Here is a 13,500-nt window from a genome sequence, read left to right on the forward strand (position 1 = left end):
ACACTGCTGGATGAGTTCACAAGGGCAGTTCTGTTACAGACTCGGCTGAGCTCGAGATGCTGCGGATTTGAAGAAAATTTTGCCACCCCAACGTTGAGGTTTTTTTGCTTAGTCCCTCCTTTTCCCCTCCTTTCCAGAAGCTCTGGCTAGCACAGACTGTCTGTTCTGTGGATGGTTTTAGGGAACATTGGTGGCTGTGTGCGTAGGGGGAATAATTAGCTACCAAATGCAAATAGATTGTTTCTTGCTGTTTCAAAATCATTGTAATTTCTATTGATGATGGGTTAATTATAACTTCATTTTGATGGGCGTGAGGGAAATGATAGAGATATAGTAATATAAATCTATATAGGGAAGGATGTTGTCAGAATATTGTTTTGGAGATGATTGTGAGAACAAAGACTCGTGTTGTGGAGGATCATGGTTGTGTCAGGATTCAGTGGTGCTGCTTGTTTCTCACTGGTGGATGAGGATTTTCTCTTTCACATTTTTAACTGACGCCAGTGATGTATCTATCACCATGACAAGGGGTTTTAGTTCAGAGAAAAATGATCAAGTTCTATTTAAAAGCACGTTTGGTGGAAGAACTGGGAAATAGTTTTTTGGAGAAGCCAAGTTGAAAGCAAGAAAGTTAAAGGAAACTGTAAAAATCTGTGATCAGGGTGTAACACAAATGCATCTTCAGGCTGAGGTGTGTGGGTGGGGGCTGCTTCACCAGCACAGGGCCCAAGGTGCTGTGACACCAGGGCTGGTCCTTGGTCTGGAATGAGGTGCTGGGCCCTGGCTGCCCCCAGTGCAGGTCATTGCTGTCCTTCCCTTTTCCACAGGGTGACTTTAGGGAGCCTGGATCCATCACCTCATTCTTTATTTCACCCTCACTGGCAAGAGTAATCAAGTTCATCCCTGAAATGGTTTGGACCAGCTTTAAACCTTCTCCTGTTTGCAGTCCCAGACTGGGGGAAAGGCTCAGCAAAGGGACAGAAGTCACACTTTCCTTAGTGCCATGGGGTTTGGCTCCAAGCCCTCTCCCTCTTCTTGTTTTAGGGTAAAATGGGGGAAATGAGCTATTTTTGGTGGCTGAGCAGAGTCCCCAGCACAGGGCACTGTTCTTCAGCCTTACCAAGCCTTTGGTGACCTGGGGACTTGGTGCCTCTGGATCAGAGCAGCTTTTGGGACACCCTCACCCCAGAACTGCTTCTCCTCTCTTCCAGGGAGACATTCAGCTCCTTTCCAGCAAGCTCTGGAACTGATCAGTCTGGAATGAAAAAGTAGCTACAACCAAATCTAATTTCAGTTTGTGTGTTTGTTTCAGGGCTCTGCCAGAGGGGTCTGCAGGTCCCTGCTGGGGGTTCCCATGGAGGGGGCACCTCCCTCCCCTTGCAGACCCTGAGCACTGTGGTGTGGCTGAGCTGAGGGAGATCCTGCATCCCATGGAGCTGTGTCCTGAGCAGGGGGTTGGATTTGCAGGGCAGGGACTCCTGGATGCTTTCTTTGAGATGGGTGACTTGGATTTTGGAGGAGAATTCATTGTTTGAATTTGCACATTCCTATCTTTAGATTTGTGTGGAAAATTCTGCCTGTATGGCCAGTTTTGTCTCTTTCTCCACCAGCACAGCTTTGTTCAATGGAGGAACTGAAACCTGAATTTGGGACTTGCTCACCTTTTTGGTATCATATCAGCCCAGGACTGTATTCAAACCAGAAAGAACAAGATGGAACTGAATCCTACAGGTGTATCCAAAAACCCTCCTGCAGCCTTGGCAATCCCAGGGAGGAGGAGGTGACTGCTGGATGGACACAGCATGCAGGTCCCAGGCTTTAATACCCAAATGGTGACCACTTCAAAGCCTGGTGCCTTTGCTCCTCTCTCTTCTCACTGCTTCAGCCAGCCTGGCCTCAACTGGCAATGCCTTTAAGAGCAGATATTGTGACAGGAGCCCTGTAATTATTTGCTGTGGTGAATCCTCTCTGTGGTGATGCTGTGTGGGAGGGTTTGCTGTCACGCACAGCATTTCTCCACCTTCAGAGGAGTTTTACTTCCTGCTCTCCTGCCTTCCTGGCCATTTTGAAATACAATTTATGGCTGAATTTTGGCTTCCTTAACAGCCCGGGCTCAGTCCTTGCTGCTGCATCCTTGTTTTGTGTCCTTTGGCAGTGCTGTCCCTGCCCAAAGGCTCCTGAGTGAAGGAGGGAGGGATCTTGGGCCATCCTGTGCTCCTTGGAGCCCTGCATGGAGAGAGGACCTGAGGGAGCCTGAAAGCACCAGCTGGCAAAGGGGACTCCTTTCCCCCTTTTCCCTGAGGATTAGTGAGTGAAGTTACAGACACAGGGGAAGGAGCTATGATTTTTAACCCAGATGTGGAATTAGAGAATGACTCCGTTCCCATGGTGGATGTTCTTTAATACATTGACCAGCACAGAGGACAGCCAGGGTTCTGAGGGTGAGAGAAGCAGTGCAACAGGTTCATCATGCTGGGAAAAATATGGTTGTGGGAAGGGGAAGATGGAAGGAAAATCCTGCTTTGAGGACCTGCAGGAGAGAGATGGAGTGGAACAGCTGGGAGAGAGCAGAAAGGCAGGAGACAGGGATGCAGGGAGAGGTCTGGGATGGATGGATGGATGGATGGATGGATGGATGGAGGATGGGGTTTGAAGGTGGTGGTGAAGGGATTTGGTGACTCCCAAAAACCCAAGAAGGCAGAAGAAACCAACTGCAGGTGATTCTTCAGGAGCTGTCTGCTCTGTGACCTACTTGGTGCCACAGTGCTCTGCAGAGGAGGAGAAGCAGAGGAAATGGGAAATGGCTGTTTGTTCCCTGTGGGAAGCACAGGCTGTGGGATGTGCAGGAGCTCTTCCTTCAGCTGCTGGGGTGTGGCTGTGCCAGGGCACCAGGAGTTTGTGACTGGAGGAAGGACAGGGAGAGTTTTGAGCCATTCAAACATCCCCTGGACTGTGGGGATTGTTCACCCCCATCCTCATAATCCACTGCAAACTGGAAGTGCCTTCTCCTGCTTCTGCTCCTTCAGGAGCCCCCACTAACCTGATCATTCTTAATCTTGTGTTATTTTCCACATCATCAATTTGATTTCTCAGTATTTCTGCAGTCCTTAGTGTTCCTGGGAATCTGTGCCTCCATCTATTATCTCTGTTTCTTTTTGAGGCTGTAGCAGGCTTGAACCACGGTTTCCATCCTATTTTTATAACTCCTTCTGCTTATTAGAGGAGTCCTGCAGAAAGAACTCTACAGTTCTTACCAAGATACCCCCAGTTTTTCTCAGTAAATAATTTCATCTCTTGCTAATATGAAATTGAAAGCTCTTCTCTTCCATTTGTTCCCTTCTCCCTCTGGGGTTTGGGAGTGAAATATCTGTAACTTAATTCATATATGTAGGTGTACTTGTATGTCACAGGGTGTCAGATCCCCCTTTAACCACATTAATTGTGGTGCTGCCAAAGGCTGGTGTCCAACAGTGGCTGCTTCAGATTTACCTCTGCTCCAAATGAGATTGGGAAGTGGCCTCTGTATCTTTTTGGGGGGCTGTTCTGATTTGCTATATTAAATAAATATATAAAGTGGCTCTAAGAGTGAAATGCCAGCCTTCCTCCTGCTGAAGGCATGGAGGCAGTGATTTGTGAGTCAGCAGTCCAAGGTTAACTCCAACACTTCTCCACTTCCCTTGCAACCTCCATTCCAGGAAATCATTTCTCTGGAAAGGAAAATGAAAGAAACCTGTCCTCTGTTTTTCAGAAGTTGTGAATTATGCTCTTTTTTAAGCTGATTATTTTATTTATTCCAATAATCCTCTCTTCCAGAATAAAGGAAAATTAATTGTCTTCCTATTTCCATAATGGTTTGCCCTTCAGACAGTTGCCAGGCAAAGTGCTTAAAACTGAAATGAAAAGATGGTGAATGCTTAAAATCATTGAGCTACTGTAGGAACATGTTTGTATTTAATAGGGTGGTATCACACAGTCCCAGAGTGTTATTTGCTCTGGGTTCTGTAGGATTAGAAGGGTTTTTTATTTTTTTTTTTTTTTGCTTCTGCATATAAAAACGGGGTCAAGCCTGCTGTGGTAGATAGTGCAAGTCTTAGGTAGGATTTTGCTGGAGAGATGGACTGCCTGTAGCTGAGACCCTAAAATTATCCAGCATTAATGGGTAGAGTTGTCATTGGGCTTGGTTGTGTTTGTCTGCAGGGACAGTGCCTGGAGATGGGCAAGGACTTCCTTTCCCTTTCCCTTTCCCTTTCCCTTTCCCTTTCCCTTTCCCTTTCCCTTTCCCTTTCCCTTTCCCTTCCCCTTCCCCTTCCCCTTCCCCTTCCCCTTCCCCTTCCCCTTCCCCTTCCCCTTCCCCTTCCCCTTCCCCTTCCCCTTCCCCTTCCCCTTCCCCTTCCCCTTCCCCTTCCCCTTCCCCTTCCCCTTCCCCTTTCCCTTCCCCTTCCCCTTCCCTTTCCCCTTCCCCTTCCCTCCATCCACAGGATTTTCCCTGCTGGAGCTTTTCACTGACACCTACCTGGATCTTGGTTATTTTTAATTCTGTCTGGCTAAAAAAAAAGTTACCTGATTAATGTGGGAAAATGCTGGAATGTTTCCTTAAAAGGCTCCAGAGTGATGCAATATTCAGTGATGAATCTCAGAGCTAAATGAGTGCCTTGGTGGGTGCGTTGGGTGGGGAAGGGAGCTCTGTGTTTTATCACCCAGCACATTTATTTTTCATCCCTTCATGGGGAAGGTGGTGTGGGAGCACTGACAGAGCTCCAGGTCAGCATCAGGGCAGTGCTGGATCTCCTCTTTGCTTTCCTGTTTTATCCCAGCAAGCTTTGGTAAAACCCTGGAGCTGGGATGGTTGTGCTTCCAGTGGGGTTTGCCCTGAAGGTGGGTGAGGGTAAAACCCCAGTGTGCCACCCCAGAGCCTCATGCAGTGACCAGGGCTTGCTGCCCAGTCACTCATGTCCCAAAGCATGTGCAGGTGTGGCTCTGGGGACAGGGGAGGTGGAGCTCATCCCCTGGGGATCCAGGAGGAGCTGCTGGCACCACCCACACCTGGCAGCTCCAGTGCTGTGTGTCCACACAAGAAAGCACCTGGGAATAAATTCCTCCTGTCTCTGCTGTGTTTCCCTCTCCCCTCATGTGAGTTGCTCTGAAGGAGCAGAGTGTAATCCATCACAGGAGGGAGAAGGGCAGCAGTTAATTGGTTTCCATGATCTCTCCGCAGCACTTAGTGCAGCTAATGGTGAATTGTCGTGCTTGGCCCTGCCTAATCTCATAAGGGACCCCTGGGGAAGGCTGGGCAGGAAGGACCCGTGGCCCCTGGGCATTGACATGAGCTGAGGAGCACATGAGCTCATCTGCTGCATTTCCAGCCACTTCTGAGCTGCCATCCCAAGCAGGAGAACAGCAGGGGCATCTCAGCATCACCCAGCCCTGTGGCTCATCACCTGAGCGTCCCTGAGCCTCTCCTGCTCCGGGGGAGCTTAGGGAATAGAAAACCAGGTGTGTGAACAACCTCCCCAGGTCTCACCTGCTCTGCCCTGCGTGCAGCAATCTTTTGTTTTCCTTTAAACATCCTAAACCCAGCAGGGGAATTCATTAACGCGAGTCCCCACAGGCTTTGATTTTGCCAAACATTGATTTCAAATCACTCTCCCTCCTCTTAATAGGTGAGATCTCTCTCCTCTCTCTGGTCAGATATCTTGGGAAGGTGTAAGAGCGGGCTGCAGCAGAAACCTGCCCAGATTTGTTCGTTCTGGATTGCTTTTTCTTGCTGTTGGTGCCTTTGGCTCGTGCATGGCGTGGAAGGCGTCATCCCAGACAGAAACACCCCTGTGGCCAGCTCCTGTCTGTCAGAAGCTGCTGTTGATTTCAGTATTTTAGGCTCAGTCTCTTCAGTCCCAGATGGAGCTGTATTTCCAGCTAGTACACACCCATACAGTTCATTGAGGGAGGTGAAAATGCTCCAATTTCCAGCACTCAGGGCCCTGATCCGTGGGCAGTGGCAGCTCCCTGTGCACGATGTGGGGAGGGGAGCCTGGATCAGTCACGCACTGCTGTGAGATGGCTCCATGCACTGGGAAATAGCTCCATGCACTGCTGTGAAATGGAGAAAAATCTGTATTTTTTAATACAGTTTATTAATTAATAATTAATTTTTTAATACAGTTAATAGCTCCATGCACTGCTGTGAGATAGCTCCATGCAATCCTGTGAAATGGAGAAAAAACAGTATTTTTAAATACAGTTTCATAATTAATAGTTATTTTTTAATACAGTTGATAGCTCCATGCACTGCTGTGAAAGAGCTCTATGCACTGTTGGAAAATAGCTCCATGCACTGCTGTGAAATGGAGAAAAAACAGTATTTTTTAATACAGTTTCATAATTAATAGTTATTTTTTAATACAGGTAATAGCTCCATGCACTGCTGTGGAATGGAGAAAACCTGTATTTTTTAATACAATTTAATAATTAGTAATTAATTTTTAATACAGTTAATAACGCCATGCACTCCTGTGAAATAGCTCCATGCACTCCTGGAAAATAGGTCCATACACTCTTGTAAAAGAGCTCCATGCACTCCTGTGAAATGGAGAAAAAACCCACGTGGATGTGGCATTGGGGACATGGATTAATGGTGAACATGGGGGTGGTTGGACCTGATGATCTTGCAGGTGTTTCCCAGCCTTAATAATTCTGTGGTTTTTCTCTCGGTGCTGTGGTTAGGATTGGTTATTGCACAGCATTTCCATCCTCCTGTCCCCTCCCAGCACATCAGGGCAGTGTCACATCTGCACAGGAGGAGCTGATGGATCCCATCCCAGGAGCCTGGAGATGAATGTTCAGCGCTGGCAGGAGCACTGTGGGTGCTGCTTTCCATCCTCTGCAGCTCATGGACAAGGAAATCCCAGAATCCCTGACTGGGTTTGTTAAAAGGAATCTTAAAGCTCCTCCAGTGCCATGGCAGGGACACCTCCCACTGTCCCAGGCTGCTCTGACCCGGTTTTGGGCACTGCCAGGGGTCCAGGGGCAGCCACAGCTGCTCTGGGCACCCTGTGCCAGGGCCTGCCCTGGTTTTGAGGCAGTTCCCCCTTGTTCTGTCACTAAATAATAAAAATGCTGAGGACCAGGTGTTGGTGGGTGCTCCCTGCTCGTGCAGCTCCCTCAGGAAACCCCTCCCAGTCCTGCCTTTGGGAGGGAACAGCTTCTCCCCCCTGTCCATGCCATGGCCACCTCTGACTGGGGATTTTTGTGCTCCTTTGTTGGTATCCCAGGGTGGCAGCTCCATCCTGGCCCTGTGGGGAACTTCAGGAGGAGAGGAATTCACAATCTAGGCTTCATCTGTATTAAAAAATACAATTTTTCCTCCAAGTTTTGCAAGATCATCACTGTTGTTTGCTCTGAATGCTGTGTTGTGCCTCTTCATGGCTGTGGTTTCCTTTGTCTCCTTGCACCTGTAATGTCACAGCGCTGAGCATGAGCTTTAAATATAAAATTTGGAGCTTTAAATATAAAATTTGAGCCATCTGGGAGGACTGGGGGTGGGGAGGAAGGGGAGGAGTTACTTCTAAAAATCTGGTTAAAAATCAAACTGCTGGGTTTTGAGTTACAGTTCACTCGTAGCTGCTTCTCTCTGTTTACTTTTCCTTGGGATTTGGAAACTCCCACAGGGCCTGGATTCTACAGCAGGAGATGGACACCTAAATTTGTAGTGTTTGCTATTGAGTCTTTCTTTTATATATTTCCATCTACACATTTTATATCTGTTATAATATATATTTTTGTATATCTATATATATTTATATATACATTTTATACATCAAATTGACTGAACAAACCCCTCTTACCAAGTCACTGCTGCATTTTGAAGCAGGTGGAAGAGTTGCCATGGCTGCAGTGATGGTTATTGGGCCTTTTTGAGGTTTCTAGGGCTCAAATAAGGGAAAAAAAAAAAAAAAGATGATTTAGGTTTAGGGAAACACCATCAACAAAACCCCCCCAAACAAACAAATCTTTATCACATTTCCAATCTTCCATCTCCCCCCAGTTCCAAATGTGCTGTTTAAAGAGTTACAAATGCTTGTTGGCATAGAAACTGCAGAATGGAAGTGAAGCATGCAAATGTAAAAGGAGCCATTCTGCTGAGCAACATGGCCTGAGCCTCTGCAAAGCTGACTGAAATCTTTTACGAGGCAAAGAAAATTGTCCAGATGTTGCTTGAATTATAATGGCACTAAATATTTCAGTTTTTCAATTTACATAAATCCAAAGAGGCTTGAAATGTAGGGAATGCAGCTCCATTACCAGTGGGCTTTCTTTTCTTATGAAAGAATTTGTAGTCCAAAAATATTGCTAAAATGTGTTTGGCTCCGAGTAGTGCCAAATCCTCATTAAAACATGTGGATATTTCTGTGGTTTAATCTGTTAGAAATGCATTCAGGATCCAGTTATGTTAAATTAAGCAACAATATTGGCCTGGATGTTGTTTGAAATATTAAATGTGGCAGTCGGAACACCAAGCGAAATGTTTGCACATTTTAATCGCTCGGTGAACAATTTTTTTTTTTAAAAATATATTTTATTCCAAGGAATGATCAAGAAAAAAAACTGTCCCTGCTCTTCTCAAGCTGCTTCCTTGGCCCTGCCAGGTCTGTGGGCATCCTGGCTCCTCCATCCCACCATGGCATGGGATGGGTTTGTGCTGTGCCAGGAGATGCTGCTCCCTCCTCATCCCTTCCATGCTGTGAGATTATGGACACACCCCAAAATCCTTGTTGGGATTGTAAAAACCCAGCCTGACGCAGGGTTTGTCACCCCACACTTGCCCTGAGAGGTTTTTCCTGCTGATGCTTTGCTCTGTTGGGATTTCATGAGGATTTCTTAGGACAAAACACCTCAGAACTTGCCTGGCTGCTGGTTGGTTTATCCCTGTGCTGGTGGCTCTGGCAGGATGGAGCCTCTGTGCTCTAAAAGTGACAGGAGGGCTCCTTCCCAGCAGGGAAGGCCATGGGTTGCATGGCCTATTTCCTATTTATTTCATTTATTATTTATGTTAAAATTTAATTATATTTTAATTTTAAAACTTTAATTAGTTTATATTTATATTTATATTTATATTTATATTTATATTTATATTTATATTTATGTTTATGTTTATGTTTATGTTTATGTTTATGTTTATGTTTATGTTTCCTATTTATTTTCCCCCCCAGCTTGCTAATTGCCCCATGGTAAGGTAGGTCCTTCTCCCTGCTTTAATGCAGCCCTGCCAAGGAGGGAATTTGCAGTTGGGAATGTGGGAGTGGGTGGCACAGAGAGCCCTGAAACTCTGCCTGTGCCCTGGGACGCTTCCATAATACATGGGATGTAGAAAATATCCCTGTGGGAGGGTTTCTAATGGGGCAGGAGGAGCTGTTTGATTGGAAATCTGACACATTGCCAAGGCAATTCTACACTGGTGCTTTGTGACCCTCATTTAAAGTTAGAAATGAGGGGACTGGGGTGTATGGGCAGGTTTTTGCTTTCTAAAGTCTGGTTTTGGGGCTTTTTGAATTGCATGGCAGCTTGTGCTGCATCAACACAAGCCCAGGATGGTTCTGCCTGTACCTGTGTGTGATTTGATGGCATTCACACCTCTTTGTTGTCAGACATCAAAAGGGTAGGAGGTTGGTAGGCTCAAAATTCAACCAGGTTTGACTTTCCCTTTTTAGTAGAAAGTTCTGTGGGATAGTTTTGCAGCTTTGTTTTTTTTTTTTTAAACAAAACTCCAAACCTTGAAGTTCAATGCAATTTTCTTTATTCTTTTAATTTCAAGCATATGCTAAGTTATATATATAAAAAAGTCAAGCTATATATATATAAAGCTATCTGCTGATAAATTGGGATGGTTAATGATTCATGATGGAGGAAAGCAAGAGAAAGTAGGAGGCGCAGTGGAATGGGGTCATTGCTGAAAATGTCTCTTTCTGCAAAAGCAAATGGGAGCACTGGGGAGGGCAGGCAGAGCTCCAGAGCGGGGAGGGAACCAGCAGCAATCCCAGTTTTGGCTGGGATTTGTGGAATTCACCATTGAAGGGTCCCACCAACACTGAGGGATGGAGCAGGGCAGGGAATGGAGATGAGAAGGGTCTGCAGCCCCAGGAGAGGCTGAGGGAGCTGGGGAGGGGCTCAGCCTGGAGCAAAGGAGGCTCAGGGGGCCCTTGTGGCTCTGCACAGCTCCTGACAGGAGGGGACAGCCGGGGGGTCGGGCTGTGCCCTCAGGAACAGGGACAGGAGCAGAGGGAACGGCTCAGGCAGGGCCAGGGGGGCTCAGGGTGGACATCAAAAGGAATTTCCTCATGGAACTGTTTCTTCAGGGCTGCCAAGCATTGGAGCAGGCTGCCCTGTAAGTGTTCAAAACCATTTGTCCCCAGAAACTTTGGGGTGTGGGTTAGTGGTGGCCTTAAAGGGCTGGGGGAATGTTGGGACTGGATGGTCTTGGAGGACTTTTCTGACCTTAGTGATTCTGTGAACTTTGGGGGGTTTGATGAAGCAGTAAAGCCTGGGGGCAGCTGGGGCACTCACTGGGCTGTGGGGAGCAAGGGGAGGTGTCAGTGCCACCCCTGTTTTACCCACCAGCTTTATTTTTATTATTTGCTGCAAAGGGATCTTTCTCTTCATCTTTAACTTGGGTTCCTGGTTTTGCTGCACTTGCTTAACAGTTCATTCTCCATGTGGGATAGGAGCAACTGCTTCAAAACTGCATTTCCTGAAAGGATGCAATATGTGCTTGATAGAGAAGCATCATTAGCTGAGCAGGACATGTTAGGCAAAGCTTGTAAAAAATTTAAAGTGTGAAATTAAGGCATTTAAGCCTTATTGCTGCCTGTACCTGGAGGTAAGCAGCAGCAGGGTCCTTGTTTTTAAACCTGCTCCAACAGGAGGGTATGAAAGAGTTAGAGAGAAAGAAGTGGGATGGAGAGAATAAATTAGAAACAAGTGTGAGAAAATACAGGAGAAAATACAGGAGTTAAAAATATGGGAAGAGAGTTTTGAAACACAAGAGGAGACTGAGGGACTGGGCATCAGTGCAATGAACAACTGCAAACAGGCAAAACTTCCCCAAAATGTGTTCAAGGGAGGCACTTGGGGATGGAGGGGGGAAGGTGGGAAACAGGTGGGGATGGCCAAGGGCTGGGAGGCAAATGCTGCTGGTTGTGTCTGCAGTGGCTGCAGGAGATTTTCTTGAATTGTCCTCCAGGCCCAGGACTAAAAAGTGATGCAAGGGAGTTCCCTGAGCCCTGGATGGATGGGTGGGAAGGACTGACCCTTCCTTTCTCCATGGGGAGCATCTCAGAGAGGCTTGGGGAGGACAGGGCTCTACCAGGCTCAGAAACCTGGGTTTGGAGGTGTCCCACAAACCTGAATGGTTGAAGGAGAGGAAATGGAGCACAACTGCCTGCATAAAGAACCTGTGTAAGTTGGTGTCCCACACTTGTTTTATGGTTTTGTCACAGTCTTGCACTGTGCCCAGTGCCAGAAGTGTTGTGTTCAGGTGGCAATTCCAGCACTGCAGCCCAGTGCAGACACAACAAAGGATGCTTTCACCTTGAGAGCCAATTTAAATTAATTTCCAATTTGATCCTTCCTAGCAAATCAAGGTAATAGCATTTCAACCCATCTTCAGGTGGCCCTTTCAGCACAGACGTGGCTTTTGCAGTGAAGACAGAGCCTCCATTTAATTCTCAATTATGTGTAAGAAAAAAATGAGTTGTCCTTGGGTAGAAGGCCCAAGCTTGGTGAGTTTGGTTTTTCCCACAGAATTTGGCTTTCACCTCTAGAAAAACACATGACAAAATATTTGATGAATTTTTCCATGAGACACAGGCTGAGTTGACCTTAATTGTGGAAGGATCTTGTTGCAGTGTAGCTGTGCAAATCAGCACAGCTGGATCCGCAGGGAAGTAGCTCTTTAAAACAAAATGATGGCAACAACCTTCCTTCCTCCCAAGCAGGCTGACTGAAGGTGAAGTCAACTGCTGAGTGCAAGGCAGCATTGCTGGGGTTGAAATGAGGTGTAAGAACCTGGGAAAACAAATGGATAGGAATCCCTTGAATCACTGGAGTGGGTTCTCCCCTCCCTGCAGAGTTAGTCCTGCTGTATAAACACCTGGCAGTTATTTAGGCTGCTGTGTACAGATGATGCTGTTGCAGGAAGATTTGTGTGTACTTGTGGTTTGTTTGCTTGTGCATTGCAGTGGATGCAGCCTCCCAAGTTTGATTTATGGTATCCATTCCTTCCCCTTGGGAATGGGGCATGTTTAGATTCATAGAGGGATATGCAGGGCTTTACAGGACCTTCTGCAATGTTTTTTTTTTTGTGTGGAGAGATGCAGTTTGAAATGACAGGCACTTTGGGCTGCTTTAGAGTTGATCCTTAACTCTGTTCCTTCTATAAAGGACTTAGGAAAAAAAATATTGGTGCTCCAGGCAGGTCACAGAATATTGACCTGTACATATCCAGCCTTGCAGGTTTTCCACATGTCAGGAGAGGGGAATATCAGAGGTAGTGAGTGCAGTCATGGTGGCAGGATCTGATATTCCCTTTATATCCACCTGGCTGATGTTGTTATCATGACCTGAGTGGGGCTTTCCCTCCTCCTTCCTTAGAGGAAAAATGGAACTTCTCAGAATTTATTGCTCCTGTGGGTTGATTCCAACGTGTCTGACTCCTTTTATGAGCCTGGCCTGTGTCCTGGTGTCACAGATTCACCCACATGGTATCCACCCACTTTCAAACTTGGCAGTGGGCATTGCCATGGAGCAATTCTGCTGCTAGGATGGGAATGTTGTGTTCAAGGCTTAGAAGCATTTGAGTTTATCTGCTGACAGAGCTGATCCAGGAAGGAGGGGACAGGAGGGGACAGTAGAGCTCTCCCAGGGCTGACTGGGAGCTCCCCTCTGTCCCCTTGGGGCTGCCAGTGCCTTGTGGGTGGGAGAAAGGGGCAGGGTGCACATGGAGGGAAAGGATCATGGAGGATTTGAGTTCCTCAGGGGTTTTTGCTTTGGAGCACTGTATCACTGAGCCTAAACGAGGGCACTTGTATTTGGGAGCTTTCCCATGGGTGGGATTGTTCTGGAGAGGCCTGAGCAGGCCGTGTCCATGCCTGTGGCTCCCAGTGCTCTCCCAGTGCAGAGCACAGCTCCCATGGGCTCTGTGCTGAGAGCTGCACACACTTTTAGGGAGGCATTAAAAGCTGAGTGATGTTTGCCAGGGGCTGCAGCAGCTCTGGGCTCCCCTCTGAGGCTGGACAGGGATCACCCTGCAGGCTGTGGCTGTAGGGAATGTGCTGATCCCATGGAGATCCCCCTCTGCTCCTGGGGCTGGGCTCTGCATCCATTTTGGGCAGGGGACCCTGGAGGAATTCTTTGCAGAGCCATGTTCTGCCCCCCTGGCTGGTTTTTCTTGGTTTTTACATGAGAACTCTGCTGCAGCTCCACTGCCCCAGTGCAGCAGAGTCAGCATTG

General features: G+C 47.1%; 1 protein-coding gene across 8 annotated transcripts in view; it reads left to right on the forward strand.

Moving 5' to 3' along the window:
• Positions 1-13,500, forward strand: part of EHMT1 (euchromatic histone lysine methyltransferase 1) — a 122,438-nt gene that overhangs the window by 20,787 nt on the left and 88,151 nt on the right. The gene's annotated exons all lie outside the window — the stretch shown is intronic.

This window comes from Zonotrichia albicollis, chromosome 21 (genome assembly GCF_047830755.1).
Source record: "Zonotrichia albicollis isolate bZonAlb1 chromosome 21, bZonAlb1.hap1, whole genome shotgun sequence".
Taxonomy (NCBI): Eukaryota; Metazoa; Chordata; class Aves; order Passeriformes; family Passerellidae; genus Zonotrichia; species Zonotrichia albicollis.